The following is a 20400-nucleotide window of genomic DNA, read 5'->3' as shown; positions in this document are numbered from 1 at the left end:
CAGCTGAAGGGAAATTCATGCTAATGTGCTGCTCTTCTTACTCCTCTATACCACATCGCTATTTCCAAAAGATAATGTGATTGATAGCTGGCTTCTTTTTTCTTGTTCTGTGCTGGCCTACCACTGATGTTGCTCCTGTACTGGTGCATGCACTGTACAAGTTCAGTCAACTTGTTATTGAATAAAGTCTTACCATGCCAGATTTCCTAGGCATATGCAACACACAAGATATTGCACATGTCCTGTACATGACCTGGGGTAGCTTGTTATTGAATGAGATCTGGTGCTATGAACAATAAAAACTTCCCCAGACAGTATCAACACTAGGGTTGGTGTCACCTGGTGCGGTAAAACATGGTATCACCTCGTCCCCAATAATTTTATAATTCCCCTCTTATAATTGCCCCACAACCCCCCCCCCTCATTATAATTACCTAACACATACTCCTGTTACATATAACATTCGTGCAAAACCACCTCAATTATAATTACTCTGCAGCCTCCCCTCCACCATTTTAAATACCTTGGACCCCCCCTCCCTAATTATAACTACCAGACATTACATCGAATTACTTTGCTACCCAAAACACACTTCATAGTTCTAATTACCCCACAATCCTCCTTCCCCTGTTACAATTACATACCCCCCATCACAAATCCCCCACTCCACTACTATAATTACCCCATGGTACTTCCCCCTGTCCCCATCACAAAATGACCCTGTATTTCCTCCCCCACAGGATTATAATTACCCCACATTCCCCCTGCCTGTCATAATTGCACCACAATACCCCCTCCATTATAACACTTCACATTTCTTCCTCTGTTACATATAATTCCTCTGCAGAGCCCCCCCCCCCCCCCCCCGCCGTACAATTTTAATTCTCCTGCAAACCACCCAAGTTATAATCTCTCCTCCTTTAGTTATTATTCTCCTTCAGTCCCCCCTTTAATTATAATTCCCCTTCAGCCCCCCTTTCAATTATAATTCTCCTGCCCCCCCTCGTCAATTATATTTACCCATCCCCCACAATTATGATTCCCATGCAGCCCCTCCTTCAATTATAATTACCCTCCCCTACACAATTATAAATACCCTGCAACCCCCTCCTCAATTTTAATTACCCTGCACCCCATAAGCTCAAATTGCTTACAATTCCCCCGCTCCCCCCTCCTCCATAAGAATACTTGTACGACTTTTCTTACAAATATTCTCGTCCGAAAATCTACACGTGTATGGCCAGCCTAAGAAAAACTTTGTGAATAATAATAATAATTAATATGTTTATGAAATTATATGTTTTAGGCACCCTTTATTTGGCTTCATATTTATAGTGCAGCAGTGGTTCAGGGAAACAAGTGCTGATGAATTGCATAGAGATTTACAGCAGCAAGATCACATGGAGGTAATGTGGAACCACATGTGGCTAGTCAGGTACTGGTTAAAAATCACTGATGAACTGTATGTATCGTGAGTAATGAGTGTCTATTAATAAAATAATCCCCTGGACCTCAAAATACATTTTAAGTAATTAAAACGATCGCTACAAACAATATGGTTGCCCATCACGTTAATCAGAAATAATGAAATGTGATCCTGTAAAGTATTATGTTCACATTCCTGCTGTTTGAAATATGGTTAATAAGCTAGTAAACACGCTAATCATGTAATATCCGTGCATTATATTGTATTATAGCATCCCTCACTGTTGGAAAGGCTTTGTTTTACCTTGACCAAAGTATTCTATTATAGCAGTGCCCTCTGGTGGCTTTTCAGTAACCAATGTAGCTGCTTTGTCTAATGTCAGCTTTAAATCCTTAGCAATAGTGATGGTCTAAACAGCCCCATGTTCGATCATGGTAGAACATTCGAACCTACACAAAGTTTTACTGTGAACATTGAACATAATGCAAGTCTATGGGACTCAAACTTGTAAATTCAAAAGTGCCCATTTTGAAGGCTTATATACAAGTTATTGGCCATAAAAGGGTTATGGGGACTCGGATACTGCCCTGAGGGTCATGAATGGTGAAAAAAACATTTCAAAAAGTACCGTTTTTAAAGGGGCAGTCATTTTTTATTGCTTAAAGTAAAAAAAAAATTTAAAAATTTGTTTAAATATCATGCCTGGGGGGTCCCGTTAAACTACTTGCAAAGTTGCACATCTGCACAATGTATAGAGCCTGCTGAAGCAGGACTGACATTTAAAAAAAAAAATGAAATTTTTATAAAAAAAAAACAAAAAATCGCGACTGCCCCCCAATCTATACCAGACCCTTTAGGTCTGGTAGGAAGGTTAGGAGGGACCCCACAGTAATTTTTTTTTTTTTAAGGTGCGTGGGGTTCCCCCTAAAAGTCATACCAAGCCCTTTAGGATTGGTAGGACTTTTAAGGGGAACCCCACCCCCCAAAAATGGGTTAAAAAGCATGGGGTCCCCCTAAATTCCTACCAGCCCCTTGATCCAAGCACAGGTCTGGGAGGCCAGGAAAGGGGGGCGCAAACGAGTGCTTGGTGCACTATAAACTGTTTTATTATTATTTTTTATTATTATTTTTTTTTTTTATAATAGAAAATGGGGCCAATTTTTTTTTCACAGCAGTAAAAAAATAGAGCAAATGTACAGCAGTGATGCAGAAGTGTTGTAAAAACAACACACTGTCACCACACCACTGCTGAACAACACTGCACTACACTCACTAACTAACCTCACCTAACTCCACTAACACACTATACAAGGCTGCTGTGTAAGCCATGATTGGCCAATGTCACCAAGACTTTGGCCAATCATGGCTCTTCCTGTGAACTCAGCTGTGATTGGCCAAAGCATTGCACCTGACCTGTGGTGAGGTGCAATGCTTTGGCCAATTACAAAGCGCCACCAGAGCGCATTGTATTGTGGGGCGCGCGGGTGAACGGCCCACTGAACGACCCAGATATTCGTGTGTTCAGCGAACACACGAACATCCATTGTTTGAGTCAAATGTATATAAACCATCAATGCTTAGCACACATTTGATTTGTTGGTATATAATATATCTGAACTGACTCTTGCAATAGTTGTCTTGATACGCATATACACATTAAGAAGTGGTGTCAGAGACAGGCTAAGACCACACCAGACCTTATTCAGCATAGCAACTCTAGCCCCCCAGACCACATTTAACACATACCATCCAGTACCCTTTCTATGTATATTGTTCTCTTATACCTTGTTTACCCCTTCCCGCCCCGCTCTTGGCATCCCTGTACAGGAGTCTGTAAGCTCGAGTGGCAGGAAGGATCAAGGTCCTGATCATTAGTGCGGACCAAGAGCTGTCTTTAATAGCTTGGTCACAGTGCTGGCAGCGCGCTCAAAGCTCACAAAATTCTGCTGCCCGTGGACGCATATATGTGGCATGTGGGCATTAAAGCCCACCATCTTTGCAACTGCACATATGCATTACGTAGGCAACAAGTGGTTAAGGGGGAGAGGCTCAACTGGAATTGGCAGTAGTAAATTATATATGAACAAGGGATATCCAGGAACAGTCCAAGCAGGTTTGTCCTGCACATTTATGCAGCAAAGCAGAAAACAAACACAGTTCCTCGTCCATATCAACTAGTCATGTCAGTTCGTGACTAACAGTATACCTCCAAACTTGAGAATAAGGGACACCTTAGGAAAACAAGGACCATATAGGGATGTACGAGCAAGCAGATATACTGACAGGAAGCTTCAGTGAACTACCATGGGGCTCCACAGTGCTGTGGTAGTTCATTGAAAACTATAAGCCCACAGCCACTAAGGTTGGCAGGACTTCCAGTTCATTCATGTAAGTCCGTGAATGAATGATGAGGCTGTGTGGACGGAGCCCAGCACGGCCAAGCTGTTTTCAAATTTGACAGATAGTACGGGAAGATTTCTCCCTGTACTATCTGTAAGAGGGCGGGGGGCGTCTGCAATATGGGAACATATTATATGCCCCCCCCCTAAAAACGGGTGGAACGTGTAACATGTTCCCAAAGCTGAACTTATCCTTTATTCCTACTCTGCACCTGTTTAGTAAAGTTCAAGTTAAAGCTACCCTCTGTCTGATCATGTGGCTGATTCCTCTACTTATTGCAATCTGAGCCTACACACAGGATATACTATACACAATGCCCCATTCCTTGTACATAAGCAGCACAGTGGCTAAGTGGTTAGCACTTCCGCCAGGCAGCACTAGGGTCATTGGTTCACATCCAAACCATGGCACTGCCTGACCTGAGTTTGCATGCTTTCCGTGCCTGCATAGGTTTTCTCCGGTTTCCTCCTACACTCCAAAGACATGCTGGTAGGTTAATTGGCTCCTGTCCAAATTGGCCCTAGCATGTGAATGTGTGTTAGGGACCTTAGATTGTAAGCTCCTTAAGGGCAGGGACTGATGTGAAAGCGCTGCGCAAACTGCCGGTGCTATATAAGTACCTGTAATAAATAAAATAAATACTCCCTAATTATACCTTCTAACCAGGGGTGGACTGACAACTCAGGGGCGGACTGGGGCCCCTGAGCAATAGGGGATCATGGGGCCCCTGTGTCCTTGCCTAAAAAAAAAGCCTATGAAAAAGGTACCAGGGGCATCTCATGGGGCCCCCTACTGACCCCAGGCCCTCGGGCAGTGCCCAAGTTTCCAAATAGTTAGTCCGCCCCTGCTTCTAACTGTAGAACACAGCCACATTGCACTGAATACTGGGGGAAGCTTAAGGCTCCATTTACACTAGTGAAACTTGAGTTGCTCAAAATTGCATGGCAATGGAATTCAATACTGTACTATGTTAGTGCGATTCCAGCATGATTTTGGCACCATAGAATATGCAAACCACGTCAAAGTAGCATCAAAGTAGCATTCAAGTTGCATCACATAATCACACTGAAAGTTGGATCAAAATCAGATTGCAGCAGTGTAAACCTAGTGTAGCGCCCTCTATGTAGCTAGGCTTGCTGTTTTGTTTTGTTTTGTTTTTAGACAGAGGCTGGGTAGTAGCTTGGGATAAATCAGCCTGGGAGTGAGGCAGGAGTTCACCTCAGGCAGGCTGGGAGGCTCTACAGGCCAGGGCTTCTGGAACCCTTCCAGAAACTCAGAGCACTTTCTGGAAGAGGGGCAGGGGAGGGGAGAAGGCCCAGATCTGCATGTTTGAGGGACCTCAAGGCAGGAGGCCGGGCATGCTGACCAAGGACAACCCTTAAATGTGAAGGAGTCTGGGGAGCAGAGTGCAGAGTTGGGTGGAAGATGGATTGAGAGGAAGGCTGGAGTGTTGTCAAGGTCCTACCTTTCTTCAGAGCTTGTGCATCTCCATGAGCTGGCCTCCATCTTGGTTTTCTGCAAAGCATGGTGGGAACCTTTATGCCTTCAGGCTTCTGCGGCTCCTCCTCAGAAGGGTGTGGTTGAGCACATTTAAACCTGCTGTCTGCAAGTGTGCTCTGCACTTGTGTCCTGTATGTTGCCCCGTTGCAAGCTCTTGTGTTGTTCCCATTGCTCTCCTGGTAACCAACTCAGCTTGGACAAGACTACTCTCTGCGTTAACCCTTTATCTGACCTCCCGTTGTTGAACCCGGCCCGTGACCTGAGTATTCTTTGCCTACCGTCTAGTACTGTCTGCTCCATTGTTATTGACTCGGCTTGTCTGACTACTCTACTCGTGATCCCATCTAGCTCCCACCAGCTGTACGCCATTGGCGGCAGTCGTTATCGCAGCTGGGGTCACTCGGGGGCCGCGACCTGGTCTCAGGCTGCGTCAAGTCCATCCCCACCATCAGGGGCCCTGGTGAAGGGTAGCCTGGGGCTTAGACTCCGCGCCCTGAGGGACTCTGGTCTGTGGGTAGTGGCTGTCATCAGTCGCAGCGTGACCGTACCATAGGCCTGCCTGCCCATTCCATCGTTCCTGCCCTGACATTACACAAGTGCCATGAATCCTGACGGTGCAGGTACGCCTTCGATCCCTATGTTACTCGCCAGACTCGACCAACAGGATCGCTTGTTGGATCAGTTCGCTCAGGCGTTGCAGGCTCTGCTTGCACGCACAGCGCACCTTACCCCTGGGGCTATTAGGTCAGTTGTTACTCCGGTGGACTCTCCCACTGTTGCTCCGGTTGTTGCACCTACCTCTGCATCTGCTGCGGAACCCGCGGTACCCAGAGGTAGGACTGGTTCTGCCCCTCTTCCTCAGCGCTTTGGGGGGGAACCGAGTCAGTGTCGTGGTTTTCTTAACCAAGTGGGGATTTACTTTGAATTAATACCTCACGCTTTCCCTACTGAGAGGGCAAAAGTGGGCTTCCTAATCTCGCTACTCTCTGATAGGGCCTTGGCCTGGGCTAATCCCTTATGGGAGAGGAATGACCCGGTGATTCACGTGTTTACCCGTTTCGTTGCCTCCTTCCGTACGGTATTCGACGTACCCGCTCGCTCCGCTTCTGCTGCCAAATTGCTCATGTCCATGCATCAGGGTTCACGAACCGTTGCCGAGTACGCCATCGAATTTCGTACTTTGGCGGCAGAGGTGGGTTGGAACAATGAGGCTCTAGTGGCTGCTTTCTCTCATGGTCTCTCTGATGCGTTGAAGGACGAGATCGCAGCCAAAGAACTGCCTGTGGAGTTAGAGGCACTCATCTCCTTCCTAATCTTGATTGACACCAGGCTCAGAGAGAGGCCTTCATTTAAGGAGCGGCTGCGGAGGCCTCCTAACCGTTTGGCGCCTACGTTTTCTGTCCCACCCGTGCCTCCCTCTCCTCCCACGCCTCCTGGGGATGGTTTGTCTGGTAGTGAGCCCATGCAGCTGGGGTTTGCTCGCCTTTCCGAGGGGGAGCGGGCCTCTCGGCGTCGGGAGGGTCGCTGCCTGTACTGTGGACTCGGGGGCATTTTCGGCAGTCCTGTCCGGTCCGTCCGGGAAACGCCCGCACCTGAGATCCTGTCGGGGGCAGATCTTGGGTGGAGTTTCCTCGTCCCCGGTTTCCCGTAAAGATAAACCGCTTATCACCGTTGTCCTCTCTTGGGCAGGAGGCTCGGTGACGGCCCAGGCGCTGGTAGACTCTGGGGCTGGCGGGTTGTTTATGGACAGTTCATTTGTGGCCCAGTACTCCATTCCTCTGCAGGCTCGAGAGACTCCATTGGTTCTCGAGGCGATAGATGGCAGGCCCTTGCAGCCATCGCAGGTTACCCACGAGACGCTGCCGGTGGAGGTAGCTATTGGGGCTGTTCACAGGGAATTGGCCTGTTTCCAGGTAATTTCTTCCCCGCACTACTCCGTGGTTTTGGGCTATCCCTGGCTTCAGAGGCACAATCCGACCTTTGATTGGCGATCGGCCGAGATTCTCTCATGGTCACCACGGTGTGGGGCTGGTTGCATCCGTGGTCCGGTTAAGGTGCTGTGCACCTCCTCGGACTCTGTGCTGCCCACTGAATATGGGGAGTACCTGGACGTGTTTGACAAGGTGCGCGCCGGTGCCCTGCCTCCTCATCGTCCATACGATTGTGCCATAACCTTACAAACTGGTGCTACTCCTCCGCGTGGCAGGGTGTATCCTCTTTCGGTGGCAGAGAATCAGGCCATGGAGGAATACGTTGCGGATGCGCTTTCCCGGGGGCACATTCGCAAGTCTACGTCTCCAGCAGGAGCTGGGTTTTTTTTTGTGAAAAAGAAGGGAGGTGAGCTGAGACCCTGCATTGATTTTAGGGGTCTCAATCGGATCACGATTAAAAATGCTTATCCTATTCCGTTGATCACCGAGTTGTTTGACCGCCTCAAGGGAGCAACGGTCTTTACTAAGCTCGACCTTAGGGCTGCCTACAACCTTGTACGGATCAAGGAGGGCGATGAGTGGAAGACCGCGTTCAACACCAGAACCGGCCACTATGAATACCTGGTTATGCCCTTTGGGTTGTGTAACGCACCCGCGGTCTTTCAGGAGTTTATTAACGATGTCTTACGTGACTTGTTGCAGCAGTGCGTGGTGGTTTACTTGGACGACATCCTGGTTTACTCTGCGTCCATGGAGTCTCATATCCAGGATGTTAAGCGGGTGCTGCAACGGTTACGTGAAAACGAGCTTTTCTGTAAGCTCGAGAAGTGTGAATTTCACCAATCCCAGGTTGCCTTTTTAGGCTACATCATTTCCCCGATGGGTTTTTCTATGGACCCTGAGAAGGTTTCAGCGGTTCTGCAGTGGCCTCGTCCCAGTGGTCTTCGGTCCATTCAGCGCTTTTTGGGATTTGCCAACTATTATCGGAAGTTTATCAGGAACTTTTCCACATTGGCAAAGCCTCTCTCAGATCTGACCAAGAAGGGCAGTAACCCTCACGAGTGGTCACCCGAGGCCATCTCAGCTTTCAAGGCTCTGAAAGCCGCCTTCACTTCGGCCCCAATTCTGTCTCATCCCAATCCTGGGTTGCCTTTTGTTCTCGAGGTTGATGCATCTGAGACAGGAGTAGGCGCCCTCTTGTCCCAGCGTCGGTCACCCGAGGGACCCCTACTTCCTTGTGGGTTCTACTCCAAGAAGCTTTCCTCTGCAGAGTGCAACTACCAGATTGGAGACAGGGAGTTGTTGGCCATTATTCTGGCTCTCAAGGAATGGAGGCACCTGCTTGAGGGTTCTGTGGTCCCGGTCCTAGTTCTCACTGACCACAAGAACCTCACATATCTCTCGGAGGCTAAGAGGTTGACACCCCGTCAGGCCAGGTGGGCTCTGTTTTTGTCACGTTTTAACTATGTGGTCTCTTACTTGCCTGGTTCCAAGAATGTCAGGGCTGATGCCTTGTCGCGGCAATACTCTGAGCTGTCCAGGGAGGACACTGAGCCGACCTCGGTCATTCCTCCAAACCAGATCCTGGCTGCCATTCGTACCAACCTGACTTCTCCCCTTGGGGAGCAGATTTTGGCGGCTCAAACTAACGCTCCCTCTGAGAGACCTGCTGGAAGATGTTTTGTACCTGAGGGATTGCGTACCCGCTTGCTACGTACCTACCATAATGCCAAGACTGCCGGTCATCCTGGTAGGAACCAATTGTCCTGGGTCGTTTCTCGGTTATTCTGGTGGCCATCTCTCCGTTCTGACATCGCCTCATATGTAGCAGCTTGTTCGGTCTGTGCCCAGAATAAATCTCCTCGGCACCTTCCATTGGGCCTTCTGCAACCCATTCCCAATGGGGAGCGTCCCTGGTCACACCTGGGAATGGATTTTATTGTGGATCTTCCTGCGTCTCAAGGTCATACGGTCATTCTTATGGTGATTGATCGTTTTTCTAAGATGTGCCATTGCGTTCCATTCAAGAAATTGCCGACTGCACAGGAACTGGCTACGGTTTTCGCCAAGGAGATCTTTCGCTTGCACGGGTTGCCCAAGGTGATTGTCTCGGACCGTGGGAGCCAGTTTGTGTCCAGGTTCTGGCGCGCCTTCTGCTCCCAGTTGGGTATCGAGCTTTCCTTCTCTTCGGCCTACCACCCTCAGTCCAATGGGGCTGCGGAGCGTTCCAACCAGGCCCTGGAACAATTCCTTCGTTGCTATATATCGGATCATCAGGACAACTGGGCCGATCTCCTGCCATGGGCAGAGTTTGCGAGGAACTCGGCTGTCAACTCCTCCTCTGGGATGTCCCCCTTCATGGCCAACTATGGGTTCCAACCCGCTGTATTGCCTGAGTTGTTCTCTCCACAGGACATTCCGGCTGTGGATAACCACCTGGCTGCTCTGCGCTCCTCATGGGGGCAGATTCAGAGGTCCTTGAAGGACTCAGCACAGCGCCAGAAGCTCCAGGCTGATCGTAGACGGTTGCCCGCTCCCTCATACCAGGTCGGAGATCAGGTGTGGTTGTCCACTCGCAACCTCAAGCTTCGGGTGCCCACACCAAAGCTGGCCCCCCGTTTTGTTGGTCCTTTCCGCATTCTTCGCAGGGTGAACCCGGTTGCCTATGCCCTTGCTCTTCCTCCTGGGATGCACATCTCCAATGTCTTCCACGTATCCCTGTTGAAACCTCTGATCTGTAATCGCTTTACTGCCTCTCTGCCTCGTCCTCGTCCTATCAGGGTCGACGGTCATGAGGAGTATGAGGTGAGCCGCATCTTGGATTCTCGGTTGGTCCGCGGTCGAGTACAGTTTTTGGTCCATTGGCGTGGTTATGGTCCCGAGGAACGTTCCTGGGTTCCTTCCGCGGATGTTCATGCTCCTGCCCTCCTCCGCGCTTTTCATGCCCGATTTCCTCAGAAACCTTTTGTGGAGCCACGGAGGGGGAGGGGCCCTTGAGGAGGAGGTACTGTCAAGGTCCTACCTTTCTTCAGAGCTTGTGCATCTCCATGAGCTGGCCTCCATCTTGGTTTTCTGCAAAGCATGGTGGGAACCTTTATGCCTTCAGGCTTCTGCGGCTCCTCCTCAGAAGGATGTGGTTGAGCACATTTAAACCTGCTGTCTGCAAGTGTGCTCTGCACTTGTGTCCTGTATGTTGCCCCGTTGCAAGCTCTTGTGTTGTTCCCATTGCTCTCCTGGTAACCGACTCGGCTTGGACAAGACTACTCTCTGCGTTAACCCTTTATCTGACCTCCCGTTGTTGAACCCGGCCCGTGACCTGAGTATTCTTTGCCTACCGTCTAGTACTGTCTGCTCCATTGTTATTGACCCGGCTTGTCTGACTACTCTACTCGTGATCCCATCTAGCTCCCACCAGCTGTACGCCATTGGCGGCAGTCGTTATCGCAGCTGGGGTCACTCGGGGGCCGCGACCTGGTCTCAGGCTGCGTCAAGTCCATCCCCACCATCAGGGGCCCTGGTGAAGGGTAGCCTGGGGCTTAGACTCCGCGCCCTGAGGGACTCTGGTCTGTGGGTAGTGGCTGTCGTCAGTCGCAGCGTGACCGTACCATAGGCCTGCCTGCCCATTCCATCGTTCCTGCCCTGACAAGTGTGGAGCCTGGGAGGAGGCCCCAGGGAGGGGAGCTTACTACAGGCTGGTTGATGGACAGAAGGATCTCCACTGTCCCACTGTCTTGTAGAGATCACAACCTGTCAAAGTATATGGGGCCAGCGAAAGGTCTGAAAACAGCTTCAACCCACCAAGCAAACAGCACAGGACAGTGTGAGTGCTTCTACATGCCCTGGGCCAGATAAAGGGAGAGGGTGGTCAGGTGCAATACCCAACTAGTTCTTATCCGGGACTACTTAACTGGCAGATCTTGGAATCCGTTGGCCAGAGATACCCTCAGTGCAGTTAGGTGAAGAGGAGGATTCATCTGGGGTCTGAGGAGGTACACCAAGGGGACTTCAGTGCTCCTTAACAGAGACAGTTGCTATTTTTGATCCACTTTTCTTGTACAGTATTGTTGTTAAGAAGTTTTTTCTTGCGTTTACTACCTTGATCATCCCATTTACCACTAGACCCCCATCCAAGTTGTTAAGTCCTTAAAAAAAAAACAAAACTAAAAAAACAGCTCAAGGACTGTTTACTGACTCTGAATGTGCAAGTGTTTAAGATGCGTGTTGCCTGGCCGTGCAGAGCTTAGGGGGATGCAAATGAATACATCGGCCCTGAAGAGGGTAGTGCTACACTAGCCTAAAGGGGAATGGTTAAATAGAGTTCAGACATAATCACTGCATATACTATATGCATCTGCCACGGTTTCTGTACCCAAAAATACTCCTTAGCTACTTGAACCACAAGTGACAATCTCACAGACACACATAAACCCTAGCACAGAGGATCTTTTTTTTTTTTAACCACTCACCTACAGGGCACTTATACCCCCTTCCTGCCCAGGCCAATTTTCAGCTTTCAGCATTGTCGCGCTTTGGATTACAATTGCGTGGTCATGCAACACTGTACTCATATGAAATTTCTATAATTTTTTTGTGACAGATAGAGCTTTCTTTTGGTGGTATTATTCACCTCTGGGTTTTTTATTTTTTCTTAAACAAACCAAAAACCACTGAAATTTTTGAAAAAAAAAAGTTTTTTCTTAGTCTTTGTTATGAAATTGTATAAATAAGTGATTTTTCTCCTTCACTGATGTGCGCTAATGAGGCTACAGTGATGGGCACTGATAGGCTACACTGATGGACACTGATAGGTGGCACTGATGGGCACTGATGAGGAGGCACTGGTAGGTGGCACTGATGGGCATTGACAGGCATCATTGATGGGCACTGAAAGGCAGCACTCATATATGAAACTGATAGGCGGCACTGGTAGGTGGCACTGATAGGCAGCACTGACTGGCACTGTTAGGTGGCACTGACTGGCACTGTTAAGTGGCACTGTTAGGCAGCACTGATGGGCAGCACTGATGCGCACTGATTGGCAGCACTGATAGGTAGCACTGACTGGCACTGATAGGTAACACTGAAAGGCAGCTCAGATGGGCACTGATATGTGGCATTGATGTGCACTGGTAGTCACTGATATGTGGCATTGATGTGGCACTGATAGGCACTGGCAGGTGGCATTGATGAGCAATGACAGCTGGCACTGATGGCCACTGACAGGTGGCACTGCTGGGGCTACACTGATCATCAGGGCACACTGATCATCAGTGCCCTGATGATCAGTGTACATGAACCCTCTGAGTAAAGCCAATTACCGGCTCTCCTCTCTCCCGGAGCCGCGCATGCATGGTTAGAATGGGAGGACGTCATATGACGTCCTCCCAGAACGAGAGAACCGCCTTGCGCCCATCATTACCTTATATGGCAGGTGGGAGGCGGTTAATGAAACACTTTCAATACTTTACACATGTATTTTTGCAAACAGAAAAACAGAATATAGACAGAAAGCTAACACTTTGCCAGAAGGAACTTTCCTAAGGGGATTCCAGCAAAGAACTACCGGTAATATTCCTCCATCCTGGGCATCCTAGATTTCAAGCTTTCGCAAGATTTCAGTGACCATTTTGGTATAAACATGGTATGTAAATTCCATGTACTGCATCACAGCAGAGGAGTCTTGGATGTGAAAGCAGAGGGCACAGCCACCATCATATGAAGCTGGGAGTTTGCACCTTTTTAGGAGACTAAGACAGCCCATACATTAATTATTTTTTTTGTTCGACCAACGAGTGTGTGGATGGGGCAATCCTCCTTCTGCGCTATAGTATTCTGGCAGTGAGGAGACTTCCTAACCATCCCGATACTCTGATCAGCACCACTGGCTATAGCTGGCATCACTGATTGAGAGAAATTTTTCAACAGACTGGTTGCACACAACTCGATTGAAAGATTGATTTGTGTACAACTAGCCTGCCCTTACATGGATCGAAATTCAGCTGCTCCCTGCTGAACTGGATGAATTTTGATCCATGTATGGCTGGCTTAACTGAGCACCCACCCTCCTGGTGGGACAACCTTGAGGACCGTGACTTGGCATTAGTACGCAGCAAAACCAATCTCCACCTTCAGGACCTCTGGTGAATACCAGTTAGTGCTTAGACACTGCATTTCAGGTGAGCCAGCATCATCCACCAGAGAATCCTGCTTGTGTACTTACCCTGCTGTTTGGTGGGAACCTCTCAACTGCTATAGTTACTGGTGTCCGAGCCTGACCACTGACCATGACACAAATGTCATTTAAAAGATTCAAAAATATTCTTACATAAATACAATGCTAACCCAATTAACCCCATGAAAACAGTGCCATACAATTTCTCTGGATTCCAGTACCATACCCTGCTAATAACTCAGACCATGAATATATATTAAGATGATCAATCTTAAATAACTTCTACTGTAGAAAATTGCATACATGCAGATGACCATACACGATTTAATAGTAAGATTGGATAACAGCTCATTAGATCCTTCCATCGGTTCATAATTAATAAAGAACTATAGTTCATAATATTTCAGAAATTATTAAAGATATGATTCTTACATCTTGGCATATCCTTAGTAATTAATCTAGCTAAAGGGATTAAATATAGATGAGGCATAAATTAAATAAACATATACCTGTAAATCAGAGCATCCCCTAGGTATTTAGATGTATAGGGCATCTGCACAATGTTCATTAACAAGTATATGTCATACACGAAAAATCATCATAACTTCTATTCAGTGAAGGACCACAGGAAAGTCAAAATACTATAATGCAGTCTTCATAGTTATTGATGGATTAGGTAGGTAGCCATGCAATTCTAAAATCCTAATAGATGACAATTTTTGTGGCCAGGACCATTTTGTAAATATATACACATTTCAAGCTGTATGTATACCTAAACCTTTCTTTTTTGGCTTAAGAGATCAAAGGGAAAAATTAGAAGTCCTGCTAAGTTTTTATTAATAAGCAAAGAAGAAAGCCTGGACTCTAACTGAACTTCTAAGGGGTTGATTTTCTAAAACTGGAGAATGCAAAATCTGGTGCAGCTATGCATGGTAGCCAATCAGCTTCTAACTTCAGCTTGAGCAATTAAAGTGTAACTTCACTCTCTTAATCAACATTAACTATTTTTAATCCTTATGCTGCTAGCATTGTAAATAGATAGAAAAATATATCATATCTACTTGTTTTAATCTTTTTTTATACATTTCTTCAGTTACTTCCTGGTTTCCAGGCTTAAGCAAATGATGTAATATATCCCAGGAGTCTTCAGGAGGGGAGGAGAGGTTTCTTAGCTGAGCATATCTTTCTGCCTGCATACTTGAGCTAAGGGCAGATGGATTCCGGGAAGTAAATTCTGTATGAATCATCTACCCTTACTCAAGATGGACACAGCCAGAAATTCTAGGGGGAATTTTCAAAGTGATTTCTCAGTAAAATAAAGCATGGAGACATGGATAAATTTTGCTTTGAAAATCACAAATAAATGTAATAGCATTTTTGGTTTGTGGTGCTCGATGAAGAGCGGCTCCATGTTAAACTTTGAAAATAAAACCTAGAAGCTGACTGGTTTCTATGCAGACCTGCATCAGATTTTGCACTCTCCAGTATTAGTAAATCAAGATGAATATTTAGTAAAGTACCATATCAGGAGATATGCCAACATTTAAAGGTATGCATACCCTCTTTTTTAACACCTTCCCGCCGGCGCCTCCCGGTCCTTTAAGAGTTTCAGATTTCGGGAGGCGGGGAGGGTGGGGCATGGTTTAGGGATCATGTGACTACCGTGACATGTCGTCACGGCGGTCACATGATCGGGAAAGGTCCCAATCAAAAGAGCAGACCGGGACCTTTCCGTGAGTACCGGACATGTGTGCCGAGAGCGTGCAGGGCGCGTGCTCTCAACACATATGTTTTTTCTTACTTACGTCTAAGTCCAGATGCCGGGAGGCCGCACATTTGTGTGCGGCCGGCGTAATGGGGTTAAGGGGATGAACTTTTTGTCAACACCCTGTGCTAACAGAATACTGGAAAGTCACAGCACTAATTTCACACACAAGGAGTGCCTAGGTGTCTTGTAGTCTGACACTTTCCCTACACAGTACTCTAATCAACTGAACTGTTCTGGGAACATGAGAGTTGCTTATTAAAGCAATGTGCAAGGGCAGTGTCGGTTGGCTGGAGAACTAGGACTTCAACTTGTCATTAATATTTGTATATTATAGACCTATGTACAGTTGTGTTCAAAATAATAGCAGTGTGTTGAAAAAAGTTAATAAAGCTCAAAATCCTTCTAATAGCTTTTATTTCCATACACACAAATGCATTGGGAACACTACACATTCTATTCCAAATCAAAACATGAAGAAAAATATATCAAATTTGTATTGTTCCTCTAAAAAAATTGAAGAAAAGTGAATATTAGACTGTTCAAAAAAATAGCAGTGTTTGTATTCTTCTTTACAAACTCAAACATTCACTATATAAACTGAAAAATGTTTGAAGATTTTGCTTTCCTTTGAATCAATTAATATTTATAAGCACTGTTTCTGAGAACAGCTGTACATCTGTGTTGCATGGAGTCAACCAACTTCTGGCACCTGTGAACAGGTATTCCAGCCCAGGATGATTGGACTACATTCCACAGTTCTTCTCTATTTCTTGGTTTTGCCTCAGAAACTGCATTTTGGATGTCACCCCACAAGTTTTCTATTGGATTAAGATCCGGAGATTGGGCTGGCCACTCCATAACGTCAATCTTGTTGGTCTGGAACCAAGATGTTGCACGTTTACTGGTGTGTTTGGGGTCGTTGTCTTGTTGGAACACCCATTTCAAGGGCATTTCCTCTTCAGCATAAGGCAGCATGACCTCTTCAAGTATTCTGATGTATTCAAACTGATCCATGATCCCTGGTATGCGATAAATAGGCCCAACACCGTAGTATGAGAAACATCCCATATTATGGTGCTTGCGCAACCATGCTTCACTGACTTTACAGTGTACTGTGGCTTGAATTCAGTGTTTGGGGGTCGTCTGACAAACTGTCTCCGGCCACTAGACCCAAAAAGAACAATCTTACTTTCATCAGTCCGCAAAATGTTGTGCCATTTCTCTTTAGGCCAGTCAATGTGCTCTTTGGCAAATTGTAACCTCTTCAGCACGTCTTTTTTTCAACAGGGGGACTTTGCGGGGGCTTCTTGCAGATAGCTTGGCTTCACATAGGCGTCTTCTAATTGTAACAGTACGCACAGGTAACTTTACACCTTCTTTGATCTTCCTGGAGCTGATTGTTGGCTGAGTCCTTGCCATTTTGGCTATTCTATCCATTTGAATGGTAGTTTTTCGCTTTCTTCTACGTCTTTCAGGTTTTGGTTGCCATTTTAAAGCATTTGCGATCATTTTAGCTGAGCAGCCTATCATTTTCTGCACTTCTTTATATGTTTTCCCCTCTCCAATCAACTTTTTAATCAAGGTACGCTGTTCTTCTCACCACGGTTCCAGTAATTGACCCCCCACCGAGTCATATCCGGCTCACACGAGCCCCCTACCTGGAAATGCAAAATCACATATATATATATATATATATATATATATATATATATATATGTGATTTTGTGCACCTCTGCCACTGTGTAGCAGTACTTCTGCTATAGGGTGGAGGGGAAGCTGTTAAAGAGTATTTCACTACTAAAATACCACATGACTTCATAATATAACTCATTCTGTATTTTAGTAGCTGAGCGGTATTTTACCGCATACTCAGATGATACCAGAAGATAACGCTCAGTAAATTGTCCCTGTTCGAAGTTCACGGTCGAACTTTCAGTAGGTTCAAATATTCATCCGCGAACCGAACAGGGGGGTGTTTGGCCCATCATTATCTACCACTCTCTCACATCATATCATTGAAAATGTTCCATGAATATGTTTTCAGTTTTCAAGATGTTTGTTTGCTTCCTTACATGAATTACCCATTTTAAATTGCTCTACAACAATTTGGAGGAATCCCAATCTTTTTCACTTTGAGCCATTCCTTGGTGGATTTCCTGGTGTGATTATGATCATTATGACTTTGAAAAATTAATTTCCATTTCAACTTTCAGACAGATGGCTTCATGTTTTCATCAAGGACATTTTTCAATTATGCAGAATTTATAGTTGACTCAATGACTGCAAGCTGCCCATGGCCGATAGCAAAGCAAAAGCATGATGCTCTTTAGTTTACACCAACCATAAGTACTGTTAACTGTGGCCAAGCAGCTCTATCATTGATTTGTCAGCCAACTGGCACATTGTTCTAAAAAGCCTGGCTATATGTTGAAAGGCAAACTGTAGTCATGTTCTAATGTCCTTCTTGCAGAGCAAAGGCCTTTTCCTAACACACCTTCAGGGGCGGACTGACCATTCGAGCACTCGGGCACTGCCCGAGGGCCCAGGGTCAGTAGAGGGCCCCATGAAATGCCCCTGGTACCTTTTATAGGCTTTTTTGGGTGTGCTTTGAGTGTGGGCAAGGACACAGGGGCCCCATGAGTTGTCAGTCCACCCCTGCACAACTCCCATACAATTTAAATTGTTGCAATCTCTTTCTTATTGTAGGTGCATGCACCTTGACACTAACTGTTGCAAGATATACCTGAGGATCCTGCGGTATAATTTTTGGGGCTCTTGGGGACTCCTTTTAGCATTGGAAGGTCAGCTATTGGGCTGAATTTGCTTGGCCACCTAGTCCTTGATAAATTAGCAGTTGTGTGAAATCTATGCTACTTATGGATTATTTTCCTTACAGTGAAGTGATTGCTTTCAAATAATGTTGACATTTTTTTGAACCATTGCCAGGCTCATAGGCATTCACAACACATAATGACACAACACTAATCAATATCAAAGCGAACAACAAACACTGGATAACAGAGGTTTAAATAAGACAGGTTCCATCTGCATACTTCCCCCTAAGGAGATTCTAATCACTGGCACCTAAACTGAAACAATTTATTCTAATGATTTAAAGTTGTGGTAAATGTAGGAGTGTACTTTCTTTTGCCATGTGATAAATTTGCATTTTCATTAGATTAGGAGAATGAATACACTATGTCAAGTTTTGTGTGTCATATGTGTAAGTACAGTATATCACATTTATCTGTAGTCAGTGTTTCAGTGAAGATCTAATGTTTCTCTGTTCAAACATATTGAAAAAGTCAACAATTTCCATGAACTGTATTTGCTTTTTCACATGACTGTGTATATGGTGAATTAATATACGGTATGTATTCTATTGTAGAGCAACACTGTACCAGGGAATATCAATTATTTAAAAATATTTTGCAAAAGCATGTAACTATTGGGTGAGGGTACCTTTTTATATGCAAGTTTGATGAAGTGGAAGGTCACAAGTTTGATGAAGTGGAAGGTCACAAGTTTGATGAAGTGGAAGGCTCCCAGTTACGCAAGAAGCCATGTAGTTAGCCATAGACCAGAATAATGTAGCCTTAGCAGCTCAGTCTTTTTCCATAATTTGTTCTTGATATATACACACACACATTATATATATAATGTCCATGTGGTTCTCATCACTCAAGTGGAGGGCCACTATGACAGCCATTGGCAAAAACAGGTATCAAAGGCTTGTATGACGCTACAGGGGCCAGGCCTCTAAGCGAGCAGTGCAGCAGACACTTTGCTGGACAGGTTTATGTATTAAGCTTTTCAATTCATAGAACAATTTGGGTGACAATGACTAGGGAGCACTGAGATAACACTTGGAGAGCCCAAAGAAACAAAAAATCATTTAATTTACTTTATTATAATGTATTATGTTTAAATCCCATTTTCCCTGAGCACAACTCAAAGTTTGAGATCATAGTTACAGTTCGAATGCTTGCTTTGGCTGCTGAAAAAAAGCAAAAGGGACTGAGCATAGGGAAGATACAAAGATGTTTATCTTACAACCTATTTGCAGCTGAAGCAGTGGCTTTCTAAACTTTTTTTACATGTCCCCTAACATTAGTGGTCAGTCCCCTTACACTTGTAGCCATGGGAATCCTGCCCCCTTGTATGGGTGGTCAGTGTAGCCAATTTACCAATTCATACTACATAAAAGGAACCTTTGCAATCTCAGACGGTATCCAAGGGCTCTAAAGAACCCTGGCTGAGAAAGGCCAGTCTACATGAATAGAAAGTGGAAAAAGATAAAAGAGAAAGGAAAAAGAGACCCTGCTAAAAGTTAGCGTCAACATGAATGCAATATTTTATTTATTACAGGTACTTATATAATGCCGTCAATTTATGCAGCGTCAGTCCCTAATCCTGAAGGAGCATACAATCTAAGGTCCCTAACTTACATTCATACATACACATACTAGACCCATTTTAGACAGGCACCAATTAACCTACAAGCATGTCTCTGGAGTGTGGAAGGAAACTGGAGAAAACCTATGCAGGCATGGGGAAAGCATGCAAGCTCCACATGGGTAGTGCTGTGGTTGGGATTCAAATGAATGACACTAGTGCGACTAGGCAGAAGCGCTAACCACTTAGCCACTGTGCTGCCCAGATAGCTCAGGTTAACTTCCTGAGAACAAAGTATTGAAAATTTATATGTGAAAATGGATTTCGTTGACTGAAATTGTAGTCTAATAAATGTAACTCATAAAACTATGATGCAGCACTTTGTATCTAATGTATGTTTTTTTTTGTTTAATTTACAGTGACATATGATGGTACTTTTACCACAAATGGTGGGAGTGTAGTATCCCCAAAGTACCCCTCCTCCTACCCAAATAATGTAAATGCCATCTATATCATCATTTCTCCTCTGGGAAATTGAGTGAGTATATTGGAGAAATTATTAATGGAGAACTTTCCTTCCAAAATGTCAAAAAACCTTTTGTTGCAGTATTTTTCCCTATCCAATATATTAACACAATAGAGCAATGGATCCCAATACTGTATCTCGGCCTTTCCATCCACTGTAGGGGATCTTGTCAATGGGCCTTGCTTTTATGAGTTTGATGTGCTTTTGGGATACACCTCAATGCAGCTGAGCAAAATCCTTTTGAGCATCCAACCTGCTTTTATTTTCACAGCGTTTTTTTCA

This window comes from Staurois parvus, unplaced genomic scaffold, assembly GCF_062004578.1.
Source record: "Staurois parvus isolate SC_StPar_1 unplaced genomic scaffold, SC_StPar_1.0 ptg000147l, whole genome shotgun sequence".
Lineage (NCBI taxonomy): Eukaryota > Metazoa > Chordata > Amphibia > Anura > Ranidae > Staurois > Staurois parvus.
The sequence above is the reverse complement of the archived record's forward strand: the minus strand, read 5'-3'. Positions refer to the sequence as shown.